The sequence below is a fragment of the Rousettus aegyptiacus genome, unplaced genomic scaffold, assembly GCF_014176215.1.
Source record: "Rousettus aegyptiacus isolate mRouAeg1 unplaced genomic scaffold, mRouAeg1.p scaffold_m13_p_3, whole genome shotgun sequence".
Taxonomy (NCBI): Eukaryota; Metazoa; Chordata; class Mammalia; order Chiroptera; family Pteropodidae; genus Rousettus; species Rousettus aegyptiacus.
In genome coordinates this window covers 96578457-96593831 of record NW_023416306.1, presented here as the reverse complement: position 1 = coordinate 96593831, position 15375 = coordinate 96578457, and the positions used below count along the sequence as shown (strand labels likewise).

General features: G+C 46.1%; 1 long non-coding RNA gene across 2 annotated transcripts; it reads right to left on the bottom strand.

Moving 5' to 3' along the window:
* Positions 1-9540: 9540 nt before the first annotated feature.
* Positions 9541-14933, bottom strand: LOC107514435. Of its 2 annotated transcripts, none has more exons than XR_001597781.2 (3): positions 14852-14933; positions 12232-12399; positions 9541-11385 (listed from the first exon to the last, which is right to left on the bottom strand). It is a non-coding gene; the product is annotated as an uncharacterized LOC107514435 (long non-coding RNA). The 2 variants fall into 2 exon arrangements; XR_001597782.2 differs by lacking the exon at positions 14852-14933 and adding an exon at positions 13387-13490.
* Positions 14934-15375: the final 442 nt, after the last annotated feature.

Sequence of the window (15375 nt, the reverse complement as noted above, 5' to 3'; positions counted from 1 at the left end):
TTGAATCCTGTTTTTTTTTTTTTTTTTTTAACCTCCGGTTTTAGATACTAAGCCTTTAGTACCTGCAGACTTTTAAATGTTCACCGTATCCACATTGTAGCTTTATTCATTTTGTTGACAGATACAAGTTTTTGTGGCTTAAGGAACGTTATTGCCAGAAATTTAAACTATAGCTCTATGCCATAATAAATAGCAAACTAAAATGTTTCAAAACTTGCTCTGTAAGTAGGCATATGAGGCAAGGCCTTTATTTTATAATTTCTCATTCAAATGGGATATTCTTGAACCTGGAATCCAGGTTCCGTTGGAGGTTTTTTTAACTGTAGTAAAAGATTAGCATCAATCTTCAGCAGTTTTGAAATACACAGTCTGTAATCGATAACCAATATTAAGAGCAGAAATTATAGTTACTTTGGGAAACAGTAGGGCTAGAAAAGTTGTGGAATATGTGTATTTTCTATGCTGCTTTTCAGATTAATCACAGCAGACTAAGGAATTTGGTCTGTAGCAGAGATACATAAATAATGTTAAGTAAAAAAGTGAACTGTATTCAGAATTTTTTAATGTACAGAATTAAGTTTTTAAAGTTCCCAGAGTGATTTCTTGGCGACCTTGGAATGTCTCAGGCCAATACATTTTACATCCTCATTTGCACTGGGTGACACTGGTGCTATTGGGGTTTCCTCACTCAGATGAGTGTGGCTATTGATCCAAATACCAGTCCTTGGAGTCAGTCCGTTTTTGTTGCCACCAGGCCCACAAAAGGGTAGGCTATGTGAACTTGTGACCACCAGAAACAGGAAACAACCAACCGCATCCTCTTCAGAGCTGAGTCATGAGTAGTAGGGTGTCCTAAAAGGGAAGCAGGGTTCTTCCAATTCGAGGGCCGCTGCTCTGGAATTACCCACCCAAATCCACTGGGCTCAATAAAGAGGCTGCCATCATTTTGAAAGTGTGGCATGTGTCCAAGGGCCACTTCCCTGAACAGACTCTGAACTTCTACAACCTTAGAACCTTGACAGACTTCACCCCTCTGGAATTGTGGATAAAAGACTAGCAAATAACTCGGTCTTTCCATTAGAAAATAACTTCTAGTGATAAACGAAAATCTTTGTTAGGAAATAAGGTTTTTCTTTTTTTAATCATAGTGTAAAATCTAGACGAATTTGTTACAAAACAGTTTTAAGTATGTTAAATTGTTTATGCTTAGAAGAACTGGAAGAAATAGAAAAGATAATTTAAGTATGTAAACATGAAATCTGCTTTTTTGGGATGGATAAGGCATGCAGAAGTATACAAATATTAAGAAAAATATCTTAAAACTTTAAATATCTTTACCCAAAGGGCATTTTGATAAACTGCTAGTAAGAAATAAAAGAACACATTTGAATAGTAACATTCAGAGGATAAATCCAGGCAGTCATGAATGTGAAGCAATTTGGATAGACATCTGGCTTTCCTTTTCTTGGTTCCCATTTTTTAGGTTATAAGTGAACAACAACGTACTCAACTCCCTTCACGAGCACCCACATCCAAGATTCAGATTTTTGCTGCAATCAAATTACTCCATTAAGGAGCTTCAGGATCTCCCTTAAAGTCAGAAATGCTATAGTTAAATATAACGGGCCAACTGGCTACTGTGTTTCCAAAATGAAGTCAACAGCAAACATCATAATGATGAATTAGTGGCAGGCACTTCCACTGAAGTCAAGAATAATCTCAGAATGATTTAATCTCTACTTATTTTACATTCCATAAAATACAGCTAATAAGCATTAAGTATATTAGGAGATTAGAACACCAAAGAAAAATATACTAACACAGGTCATGAAAATTTTCTAGTCAATAGATGAAAAGTTGATTACTCTCAATTTTAAAATGCATATTACATTTTCTATTAAACTTGATTACTCTCAATTTTAAAGTGCATATTACATTTTCTATTAAACTTATGTATTTCTATTAAACTTATTAAACTTATGTAATTGCAAGTACTCATTAAATACTTGTATGAAGGAACGATGAGCTATGTTAAAAGTGACCTACTCATTCTGCTGGCGAAAGGGTAAATAGTCACTTTCTGGAGAACAACTTGGGAATATGCATCAATAACAAAAAATTATTTGTCAATTTTCCCTAGGGATGTAATTAGAGATGCATAATTATGTCAGTAATTTTTATGTTTAGCGATTACATTGCATCCAATATTATGGAATATTGTACAGTCATTACCTGTTTTGAAAAATAATGATACAGAAAATATTCACAATGTAATATGGAAGAAACAGGATACAAAATACACAGTGTGATCCTTACAGCAGACATATTGAGTACCCACTCCCTCTGCCTGGACCTTTCCGACTCCTGCCAGCCAGATCCCACCATTTATCTGTTTCCCTATCTCAAAGGCTTCTCTAAGACTTAGGCATCCTCTAAAGTCATGAAAGTCTCCTCAAGTCTGCACAAGCCCAACGCAACTTGAAAGTGTGATGTAAATGCCAACTGAAGCTGGTGGATAAATGTCCCAGCCCCTTACAGGGCATTTCTGGGATGGGCCATAGAGAATTCTGAAAGTATGCAAAATTTAGCACGTGTCTTAATTTCCTGGTAGAAACCCATAGCTTTCATCAGATATTCAAAAAAGTTTATTTCCCAAGAAAGGAGAACAACTGGCAGAAAGGAAACAGAAGGAAACTATAGAATGTGAATAGTGGTTGTTTCTGGTGGGAATTATTTTAGTTATTTAAGATGGGATTATGAGCACATTTCATTCTTTTTATATTCTCTTTTTAATAAGGAATATGTATAAAGAAGATAAAGATGGATGTTAACTAATGTACTAATTATAGCTCAAAATATTTTATTGTCATTAAAAATGTTTTAAAAGAAAAATGACATTAAAAATATTTATGACGTAATTTAAAAAAATGATTGTTTACAAAGTCTATGACCTCAATGATGTAAACAATACAGAGAAAAAAATCCTGAACTAATAAGTCTTTATAAGAAGTTTGCAGGTTACAGGTTAATATACAAAAATCAATTGCTTTTCTATATACCAGCAATGAACAATTGGAATTTTAAATTAAAAACAATATCATTTACATTAGCACCAAATAAAAATAAAATACTTAGATGTGTCTGACAAAATGTGTACTAGTTCTGTATGAAATTATAAAACCGATTAAAGAAATCAAAGATCTAAATATAGTTCATGTTTATGGGTAGGAAGAGTCAATATTGTTAAATGTCAATTCTTTGCAACTTAATCTATAGATTCTGTACGATCCCAATCAAAATCCCAGCAAGTTGTTTTGTGGATATTGACAAAATGATTCTAAAGTTTATATGGAAAGGCAAAAGACCCAAACTAGCTAACACAATACTGAAGGACAAAGATAGAGGATTGATACTACCTGACTTCAAGACATGCTACATACCTATAGTAACCAGGACGATATGTATTGGTGAAAAAAATAGATTAATAGACTAGAGATCTTAGAAATAGATAACTGATAATCGAAAAAAAGGAACAATAGCAATTCAATGGAGAGAGAATAATCTTTGAGATGATGCTGTAACAATTGTATGTCCACATTAAAAAAGAAATCTAGACACAGAGCATAATGGAAAATACCAAACTATAAAACTTCTAGACAATAACAAGAGAATCTAGGTGACCTCGATTAGGCAATAAGCTTTTAGATAAAGCACCAAAAGCACAATTCACAAAAGAAGAAATTGATAAACTAGACTTCATCGAAAATGAGAACCTCTGCTGTGTGAAGACATAAGAGAATAAAAAGATAAGCCATGGACTGGGAGAAAATATTTGCAAACATATATGATAAAGAACTGGTATCCAAAATATATAAAGAATTCTTAATATTCAACAATAAGAAAACAAACACCCAATTTAAAAATTGGCAAAGATTGTAATAGACACCTCATCAAAGAAGATATTCAGATGGCAAATAAGCATATGAAAAGATGTCCAACATCATATGTCATCAGGAATTGCAAATTAAAACAACAATTAGATACTGCTACACACCTATTAGAATGGCAAAAATCCCGCCCCTCTCCCCGAAAATCAACAATACCAAATGCTGGGTGAGAATGCAGAGCAGCACAAACTGTGAGAATGAAAAATGCTACAGCCACTTTAAAAGATAGTTTGGCAGTTCCTTACAAAGGTAAACACAGCTTTACCGTAAGATCCAGCTTATGCCCACACAAAAACCTACACACAAATGTTTGTAGCAGCTGTATTCATAATTGCCAAAAACTGGAAGCAATCAAGATGTCCTTCGATAAGGGAATGGAAAACAAACTGAAACATCCTGACAATGGAATATCATTCAGCACTACAGAAATGAGCTGTCGAGCCACAAAAAGACATAGAAGAACCATCAATGCATATTGTAAGTGAAATAAGCCAGCCTAGATAGGCGACATTCAGTTTGATTCCAAGTATAAGATGTTCCGGAAAAGGCAAAATTATAAAGACATTAAAAAGATCGGCAGTTGCCAGGAGTTTGGAACGAGGGTGAGGGAGGGGAGGGGAGGGTGAGAAGCAATGACTAAAAGCATAGATTTAGGGTGGTAAAACTATTATTTGATACTGTAACAGTGGATAGATGCATGACACTATGCATTTGTCAAAGCCAAAGAAATGTACAATACAAATGGTGAACCTTAATAAAAACTGAACTTTGATTCATGATAATGTATCAATATGTGTTCACTAATTTTAACAAACTTACCATACTTAGGCAAGATATTGATAATATGGAAAAACTGGTGTGCATGTGGGGTTGTTATATAAGAACCCTCAGAACAATCTGGTCAATTTTTTTGTAAATCTAAAACTTCTAAAAAATAAAGTATTAATTTTTTTAATGCACGGGAAAAGTCTCAAGAGATCATCGAAAATGTTCACACTGATTATGAATATTTTTCCTCATTTTTATATTTTAATGTATTTTCCAAATGTTTTTCAATACACCAGGTATTAGAGAATCGCCTCAAATTAAGTCCTGAATTCTAAATCCTACAGTGAAAAGCATGGACTTTTATAACCTGATTAAATATTTTTTTTTAACACTTGTAGACAAATACCATGACCAATACCCAGGTTTTCCCAATTAAACAGTTAAATGAAAGTTTGGATATTCTTATTCAATTTTGAAGTGTTGCGACATCCCTCTGTAGCCTTACCTGGAGAGGAGCCTTGCCCAGCTGGTGCTGTGCTGGCCACGGCCCCTTGTTCAAACCTTGTGTGGGTTGCTGATTTTTCTTAGTTCAGGGCCACAGACAAGCTCTAACCCAGGTGGCCCAAACTCTTCACATAAAGTGTCTTCACATTTCCTGGGTCAAAGCCATCCAGCTACACACAACGCAAGTACCCCCAAAGGAGGAAAGCAGTCTACAAATTTCCCTGACGTGCAATCCCACCCCGCTCACCTGTGATCCATCTGGCTGACTTCAGGTTTGAGCTGCCTCACCTCTAGCCCCAGGACCCTGCATCCCCTTAGCTTTAGATGAAAGCACACCGTCAGTTGCTGGTGCTTACTTCTGACTCAAAAAGAGTCTCTGGGCAACAAGAAGCACTATTCGCCTAGTGACCCCTCTGCGCAAGAAGGAAATTGAGCTCAGTGTGGTTTGAAACCCTCTGTACTTTCTATGCCCATATCCCAAGAGAGTAAACGGTGAAGACTTTTAAACTGAAATGTTCTAGATTAGCAGTTCTTAGCCAGGGTTTTACATCAGAACCACCAAGGAACTTTTTTGAAGTGTGCAAGCCTGGTCCCCAGCCTTGATCTATCAGATCAGAGGCTCCCAGGATGCTGCTGTGGGCAGGTGCATTTTGAGGGTTCTCCTCAGTCCCGTCTGGTTGCTGCTGGTTAAGAAACGTTGTAGGAGGTAACTGCAGGTGGCATGATCTACTCAAGTGCATTTGGGACTCATCCCACCTCTACTCTTGGTCAGCAGGAGGCATACCAGGGTGCTGAGGAGTCAACTGGTTTTCAGGAAATGACTCCAGCACATTGGGTTCATGTCATCTGTGCCTTTGCTGACCTCATCCTTGACTCCTAAAGCCAGTCGAGGGGACAAAAAATGCAAATGTCTAATGACAATTAACCCTAGTCAGCAGCCCAGTTTGTAGAAACCTTGTCTTGGGGTTCCCCTTGCAAGGGCTCAAGGGAGATCCACCAGGGCTTTCTGCAGACCCCTCTCAATGAGAAGCCTCTTCCAGATCCAGAGGGATGTGAAAGTAACCCAGGGAAATATGTATTTAAAGGAAGGGAACGTGCTGTTGTCCCAGAAGGCAAGTGGTGGTGTAGAAACTTTGGCGAAGTGATTGTTGTCCCTTTTGAGCAGTTACCACAAGAAATTGTCTGCATTAGAAGCATCCTTCACACAGAAATTAGCATCTCACCTTACTGCGGGAGGTGAAGTTAACTTCGAAATTAACCCAGTCATGTAGGTTTTACCAAGAGCTGCAGTGATTAAGACTCCATTGGAGACTGGTATAAGGATGAAAATGAGAAGCAGAGGAACAGGAAAGACTTGGTTTCCCTGGGCAGAGTAGGGATGAATCGGGGGCAGCCCCTGCCAACAGCCTCAGAGTGCCTGGCCCCACTGGGGTTTTCCAGGGAGAGAGGCTGAGAGCAGCAACTCAGTTATCAGCTAGATCTTGCCGTCTAGTTGGTAACTACCATAAGAGCCATGTTTGCCTGGGTCGGTATCATGGGGCCATACTGCTTGGGCAGCTTCCAGGGGCCCGGCGGGCACATGTTGTGAGGGAACTTATATAAGTTCTCACCAGGAGGGAAGGCAAAAAAGCTTCTGTGGTGATGGTCATATGATATTTAAGTGAGGGTGGACACAACCCGGGACAAAATCATTCCCTCTGAAAAAGTAGCTCACTGGTCCTAATAGAACGGCTGTAGAGACTCGCCATCACTGGTGACCCGAAATAGGCCGCCAGCTTCTCTGTGCCTCTGTGCCCTCCAACCACCAGAGAAAATGTGCTTCAAGGAGGACCCAGGAAGGGTTGTGCAGGGATCATGTTATTGTACCATCTCCTTTCACTGTTGGAAAAGTTCTCTTAGTTCTTCTTATTGATCAACAAATATTTTTGAGCCCCTTTTACAAGTCAGACCCTGCTTCTGGGCCTGGGGACACATTGATGAACAAGGAAACATGGGCTAATTCTCTCCAGGGACTAAGAATTTCGGTCTTTGCATCTCTTGCAGAGTTATCTCTTCCAAGTTTGCTGTCACTGAGGTATCTGTGGCATCTTCACCTCTAGTCTGCATCCAGCATGATGGGGGCTGTGCCTTTGCAGGAGCAGACTGGGCATGAAGGCGACTCGTGCAAAACCAGCCTCCAGGCCTCTTTCCAGATGGGCTCCGTTAGGGGCACCCCCAGGCACCCGCAGCGACCTGCCCGTGATTGGTGAGAAGATGCCACTAACGAGTGGAATCTGTAATGTGCATAGTACAACTCTTTCCTGCCACAAACGATGTGGAGATCCCTTCTGGGTTTTTTTTCTTTCTTTCTTTCTTATTCTCTGTTCTTAAAAAACAAAAAACATTGTCGTAATACAGGGTATTATACAGTTTCTTCCAAAGCAGGAAGGGCTGCAGGTGCTTACAGCTGATTTCACATTTCTGAAAAACCCCAGTCCCAGGCATCCTTTATACAAAGTGGGGGGAGCTGATGGCCTTGGAGGGAGAAGCTTTCCATGGAGGGGAGTAAATGGACGCATGAACCCCTGTCCGACACCTGGACACTGGACAACACAGCAAAACCGGGCATGGGGAGGATCCCCATGCTTCAGACGTCTGCACACTCAGCACCAAAGTCCAGCCCTACATTTGCTCTATTTCCAATGGACCTCAAGGTGACCCAGGTGACAGAGGCCCTGACTAGAAAGGTGGGGAAAGGGGCACTTGCATCGCTGGGCTTCCATCTACTGGATTCCTGTGCTAGTGACTTCAACTCTCCCACAAAGAGCCTCTCTGAATTTTCAATCCATAACCGAGTACTTTACAGCCTCAGTTTTCTCTTGTGAAAATGAAATAATCATAACATCTATCTCAAAGGTTGCCACAAGAATTAAACAACATAATGGATTTAACTCCTAAAAAGAACAGGATATACTCTCTATCAACAGGGGATGGTGCAGCTCTTACAGAATGGCTCTTAAATGCTTTCAAGTTTATAAAGCATCATGACCTTGCAACACGTGTTTTCCTAAGAATCATTTTCACCCAAGTAGTGGGGTCAGCAAGACAGAAGCCGGCCTACAGTTAAAAAGCCTCCCTCCCCAGACAGGGCTGAGCCCATGTGGCCCTGCGTAACCAGCGTAGGCCGGCAGTTCTGCCAGGGAGTCAACTTCCCACTTCTTTCTGGGTGATGAGGTTCTTTCCTGGGCCCTCTATCACTCGCATGTTCATGACACACACAAACCTCAGCTTTTCCCCATGAGGGTCCCTGGCCTTTAGGGCAAGTTCCCTGGGTAGAGCTGTCTCTTCCAAGAAGAGCATCAGGAAGCAAGATGCTTCTAACCCTCCCATGAACCAAAACGGTCCCCTGGAGCTCTAAGGGAAACTTGGGCTCACGTCAGCTCCCTCTCCCTTCCCTGCACAGGGACCACAGAGTCCTCCAGAGCTCTGGTGGTCATGGTTCAGCTGGACCCCAGCACAGAGCTGGGAGGCCCCTGGTCTGCTTTCCAATGTGGGTGGAGCAGAAGGAGGGAGGCCTGGGAGGGTGTCTGCACCTGTCCCAAGGAGTGTGTGTGTGAGTCAAGCCAGCAGGGAGGGAGGGGCAGAGGTGAAGGAGCCCCAGGGGAAAAAGGGAGAAGAGGAACATGGGAAATGCCTGTGCTGTCAAACTCCTCTCTGTAGCTCTGGGACAAGCCTGGAACTCTGAAGTGAGTCAGCCCTGTCCAGAGCTCATCCACCTTCTTTTCATATCCTTGTTGAAAGAGTGGCCTCTTGAAGCCTTTTCGTACAGGAGGAATTTTGCAATCCCTCAGTGGCTTTTGTCACCTGTGAAAAAACTACAGGTCAGCTAACAAAGTAGCTTGCTTATCAGGTGATTGGAACCAGGAAGATTGCAGGCTGGTGATGGGGAAATCCTGTCTTGCATGGTTTCCTTCCGTCTCCCCTCTGTGTGGGCCCCACAGTGGTGGGGAGGCCTTCCTGGGCCTGCCACCCAGACGGCTGGGCTCCCAGCCAAGCAAGCATCCAGGGGACACTCTTCCTGACACCTGGATGCTTCTCATCTTCCTGGGGCACAGGGAACATGAGGTTCCTGCTTTGGAGATTGACTGAATGGAAAACACCTGCATTTCCAGGGCCTTGGAACAACCAGCTCCACCCGGGCTTCCTGAGAGACACTGAAGAAGAACATTGGTCAGGGGCATTTCTATCTCGCTTTGCGCTGCATCAAGCGTGCCAGCCTGGACTGAAAGAGAGACTCGGTGAACGTGTCAGCACAGGGTAGTGCCCTGGGACGTTCTTCCTCAAGGCCCCCGGCCCAGCAAAGTACTATATTCAACAGTACTGGTTGAACCTTAGAATGAGAGTATCTGAGCTTTAATAGAGACTTAAGTTTAAGATCTTGACATGCTTATGGAATGCTGCTGGACTTGTTTAGACCAACATGGCCCGTTTTTTCAGGTTCTTGGCCTGTTTTGGAGGGTTGTTGGACCTTCTTCATATGCAGAAAGCAGATCTGTCTGCTCCCTTTTCCTATGGTCACCCCATCCCCACCCAACACACACACACACACACACACACACACACACACACACACACACACACTAAGCCCATAGACAGGCCAGTTCTCAAGTCTCCAAAACAAAGAGAAAGGTCAAAGGCCAAGTTTCCATTCCCCGCTTGAAGTTTTTCAGCTTCTGTTGCTCCCAGTGTCTGCCCCACCAAGCCCAAAGGCCAGGCCCTCCCCAGGGCAGTCGGGGCCTGAATGCAGCAGATACCTGTGCCCACACCCCAGGTGCAGCCTCAAGCACAGGAGCTTGGGAATTTTCCATCTTGCTCTACAGCCCGGTTGGCTCCTCCTTAGATCATTATCCTGCCAATGACACAGGCCTGGGTTGGGCAGCTTTCCTGCAGGCCACCACAGGCGGGCGGTAGAGGCAGGGCCTGAGCCTGTTCAGGTCCCGCATCCCCATCTACAGCTTAGAAGGGTGGAGGAGGGGTTCATAGCCCCAGATATCCCTCAGGCCAGAGCCTAAAGCCAAGGCCTTGTTTCCCCCTGGCCTCCTGCTGGCCTGTTTCCTTGGCTTTCTCTCTGGGTGGCTCTGGATCTTCGCAAAACCCCTTCCTGGAAATTTGCTTGTCACCATGAAATAATGCAAACGTGCTCCTGGGGCTGCCTAGGCAACCGCAGTCTCTGTCTCCTGGAGACCTGGAGAGAGAGGGCCAGGCAGGCCTATGCCCCCTCTCCAGCCACCCACCTCAGAGGTCAGACACCTCTCAGCCTCACAGCCCTGGGTGGTGAAAAGTGCAGGGACACAAAGGGGACCAGCAAAGCCTGGCCATGCGGCTGTTTGGGGGTCAGGCCCTGGCATATGCACCCTTGGTGTTAGCCGCCCGAGACCCTGGGACAAAGAGCTTGTGTCCCAAGAAAGATCAATGGCTGCACCCCGCTGGCTGCACCCTGCTGTACCAGCCCCTCACCCCAGTCAGTGGCACAGGGAAGGCGAGACCCTGTAGGTGGGCCCCAAGGACTGTCATCTTCAGAGAACGGGGTAGAGGGACTGTATAAACAGTGACCAGGCAAAACGGATTGTCACCCAAACCCTCTCAGTCATGTGATCCCTGCAGTTCTTCCCGCCCCTCTCCTCACCACCAAGTGTGGGCCCTGCGCTGAGGGTCTGGTGAGAATGCTATTGCTTCCCAGCTCCCCTCTTCTCTTGCTACAGCTACCTCTGTAATGGGGCCATGACTGCTCAGGAGAGGAAGGGAATCCCAGGGCCTCCTACTCCTAATGAAGGACATGTGACGGGAACACATATTGACCATCTATTAGGTAGCAGGCCCTCGGATCAGTGCTCAAAATAAACACTGTCTCTGTTGACTCCCTCAATAGCAATCCTATGAGGTTAGATGTTTTCATGCCAATTGACAGATGGGACTCTGAGGCTCAGAGAGGTTAGTGACTCGTCCAAGGTCACACAGATGGCAGGTGGTGATTCAAAGCGAAGTCTATTCGGAGTTCAGTGGCCGTGGAGTCTTACTTGAAGGGCTGCTGTGAACCAGAACACGCAGCCCTCCCTTGTGAAACCTGGCACAGTTCATTCGCATTATCGCTCAGCTTCAAACTCCAAGTCTCACAGCACCTCTGCACCTGTAAAAGGGAACCCAGAGATTCCCTTGAGGCCCCTCAAAAACACAGGTATTTTAATCCGGCTCAGCTTTCTGTGTTGGCCTGGGACTAACTGGTAGGAACCAGCAATGACAGATAAAAATAAAAGAGCAGGTGAAGCTTTTCCATTTCCACTTTGAGCCCTCCAAATTAGGGCGTAGACCAAATGAGATCCAAGGTCTAATAAGAAGCAAGCCAAGGTAACTGCGCCTAATTATTTCAAAGCAGAATTTGCCTCGCTTTGGATGGTATTATCCGGCTAAGTTTATTCATCTGGCCAGATATGTGGATCTCACCAGCCAGAAGCCAGAGAGGGCTTTAGGGCTCTGGAGCTGAGCCTGTGGGCCCATCTCCCACTCAGGGAGGACAGCCCCTCCTCACCCACTGTGGGATGGAGGGTACGTGCCAGAGCTAGGATTGGGGCTGGAAGGAGAAGGAATTATCAGGGCAAGATCTTTTCCTCCCACAAAGGATATCGAAATATTGGTGCCGTTTGCCAAGTTCTAGCACAGGGGTCACTTGTGCTGCCCAGTCCCTCAGCGAAGGCCTTGGGGCAGCCCCACACATGGGGCACCCCCACCCCACCCCTGTGCTGCAGTTCAGCATCTAGGAGACACCAGGCTACAGGTGAGTACAAATCTTTACTGAGGCCTGAAAGCTTGTGCAATGAGGCCTATCTACCCCTAGACAAGCACCAAGTGCCTCTGCTTGGCTGGCCTCTGACCTTGGAGAGGCTTGGCAGTTGAGGGCAACGTCTCTGACCTCCCTGAGGTCCCCTTTTGGCCTTTCCACCCACTTCTGGCCTCCCTCACCAATCAGGATGCTCACCCCTGCTGTATGTCTGTGGCCTAACAGCTGTGGGGGAGGCAGAGAAGTCATGCCTCGATGCCTCCAGGTTCTCAGCAGCTGTGAGCTCTCTGTTGCCTTGTAGTTTCAAGCCTTTCTTCTGGAATGTCCATTTTTGTCCACTGACAACATCGCCGTCAGCTGTGAGTGCTGAGAGACCAAGGACTTACATGTAGGCAAAATGCACTTCAGCATTCCCAGTCCCAAGGCCACCACTAACCTTCATGTCTGAGTTGTTCAGGCTGTTTTTCTGATGGAAAAACCATTAACTGAGAATACGAGGGAAGGGGCCCTCAAGACTCCAGCGCAGCCCTTGTCTGTCTGTTGGAATGCAGGTAGGGATGCCAGGGAGAGGAAAATCTCCTTCTGAGACCTTGTGGCAGAGTAGGGGGAGTGATATGGACCGAAGGAAAAGTCCTGGAGTTTCCAGAGCTGCTATGTCCCATAGTGAGCCACCAATTCCAGCCTCCCCGGTGACTTCCGTGCCACATAGGCCAAATTTCCAAGGCTCTGGACCCACTGGCCACCTGCATCAGCATTGTCTGGGTGTTTGTTAAAATGGGATGTTCCTGGGTCCTACGCTACACACTGATCTGAGTAGAGGAAGAAGGGCAAGGAGTCTTTGAGCTAACAGGCTCTTATGCCTCCCAGGTGACTCTCGTACCCTCAAGTTAGAGAACCATTGCCCTGTGTACTCAGGTCAGACCCAGATTGGTGGGTGGGACGGGGGAGGGGAGCAGCTCTATACAAGGAGCCTTTTCCCTAGCCAGCTGCCCCACCCCCGACATTCAGCAGAAGCAGCATTTCTCTCAGTATCATGGTGTTCTTGCAGAGGAACGAGTTGCCAGGCTTGAGGGAGAAGCAGCCTGTCCTCCCAGGGCCCCACTCCAGAGCTTTCCTCACCCCCGTAACCTTGCCTGGACCTTGCCCTGCGGGACTCTGGCCAGGCTGACAGCTTGGGAAAATTCTGTGGGAGCCTGGGCAGCAGAGGAGGCAGAGCGGGAGGTGCCCCTGAGGGCTGAGGGTGCATCCTCCCCTGGGGTACTGTCTGACATCCCCCCAGCAGAGGCCTTAGGCTCCTCTCCTCAGGGTGCCTGCTGCACCCCGTTCCAGCACACCCACCCCCTCCTCACTCACCTCTACACTTCTGTGCCAGGTAGGCGCCGCCTTGCCAGCCTCCAGATTTGGATTCATCTTTCAAAACTAACCTCGGCTCCCCTACCTTTTCTGTGAACCCTTCCTGCCACCCTGACAGAGAATAGATCTCTCCCTCCTGTGGTGCCTGAGAGGTGGCAGGTCCCTCACAAGGTCACGTCCTTCACGTCCAAGGGCCTTCCCGTGAGTGCGCAAACCCTCCCTGCAGGCCTTTCCGCTCCTTGGTGAGCAGCTGCAACCCAGAGTAGGTGTGCAGGGAAGCTGGTTCTTAATTTTGTCTGTGGTCTGGACGTAGTTCAAGGCTTGTTTTTTCTCTGACAACGGTTTGGGTGGGTTTTCTATTATCTTATTATAGAAGTGAAGCAGGACCAGCTCAATCACACCTTCAACACTTCAAGTAGGCTCCTTCTATTTTGACATGCTATTTCCTATGCTGATTGTAATTTGTGATTATTTTATTTGTTTGTTTTCTTGGTTTTCGCGCTGTCTGCCCACTAGAATATGCATGGGGACATGGTGCATTCGCTTACCTACTGATTGATTATTCAGAGACAGTGCTGAGTGAGCCCTACGAGGTGTTTGAGAAATGTTTACCGACCAAGAGAATGGGGCGTCAAGAGGAGTTTTTGTAAATCTAAACATTCTTGTGAATTATGAAAGGATAGGTATGAAATTAAATCACTGGTCCTGCCCCAGTGTACTCATTCGACAGGTAGTTCACTCTCACAGTACATAGTTTCCAAATCAAATGCGGGTACCTTACCGACCCCTGGCCTCAACTTTCATAGGCTCATGCCTCATTCTGATTCTGTGCAACTCAAGCCACTTGGTATGAAATTTGATTTGTCTGGAGGCGACCCTGCCACAGTGGCAGAAGTTAGTACACATGCAGGAAAGGACAGGGAAGCAACAGGCTGGGGAGGAGAAAGGGGTCTGGGCTTTCTTCGCCAGGAACCTCAGGCTACTCTACAAACCTGCTGGTCACCTCCTGGGCTGCGAGCTCACCCAGGAGCCCGAAGCACAGATGCACCAGGTCAGATGTGCTGTCCTGAAAGTGTCATCTCACTCACCGGGGGAGAGTGTCCCAGGCCAACAGCAACCCCAATGCATAGGGCTCATCTCTCAACAGCAATCCCCTCTGGCCCCAGCCTGGTGGGTACCAAGTATTGGCCTGCACAGGGCCTTTGTGTCATTTGGAAAAGGATGATTCATTGTCTAGATGGACACAGCCCAACCCGGGCTGGGTTAGCCCCCATTCACACCTCAGCCCACACCTGCACAGCTATACGCAGCAGCTCTGACCCCAGGAAAGTCCCCAAAATTTGTAGGAAAAGGAAAGGCAGACGCAGTACATTCTCCACAAAGCCCCTTCTCTGGGTCTTCCCCAAGCATTCCATCCCATTCTGGCTCCACTATATCCCAGCTGGAAGAACCCTGGGCCACTCACCTCCTCAGGAGGACCTTGGACCCTGGGCTCTGGAAGGGGCTGAACCTGCCCCACATCCAAGGATTCTAAGTCAAGTTTCTAGCTGAAGCGAATGATTGGCACGGTTGCCCAACCTGGCTCCCCTTCAAGGCCTGGCTCAGGCTCTTGCCCACACCTCTCTGCCCTCTGTCCCCACACCTCCCCACAGTGTTTACCTCGCAGAAGGAGGCAAGCTGGGAAACTCCCCAGCTGCCTGCCGCCAGCTGAGTATAATTAGGCCTGCCGCTCCCACAGAGGCGACACTGTGTGCTTGCCAAGCTCCTGCCTTCTGCAGCTTGTTGGCAGCGCCTCAGGGCAGTCGAGCCTCCCAGCCTGTCTCCACTCAGGGAAAAGCGAGAACGAAGAACAGAAGAAGATGGGAATGAAGCCAAGATGGAGAGGCCAGAGCTGGGGCTGGGTCCTGGAGGCCAGCAGAGGCCTTGGAGTGGCTGTCTCCCCAGAGTCACCCCTCGGCCATTTCAGGCCCCTTGCAGGGGGTCGTGGAG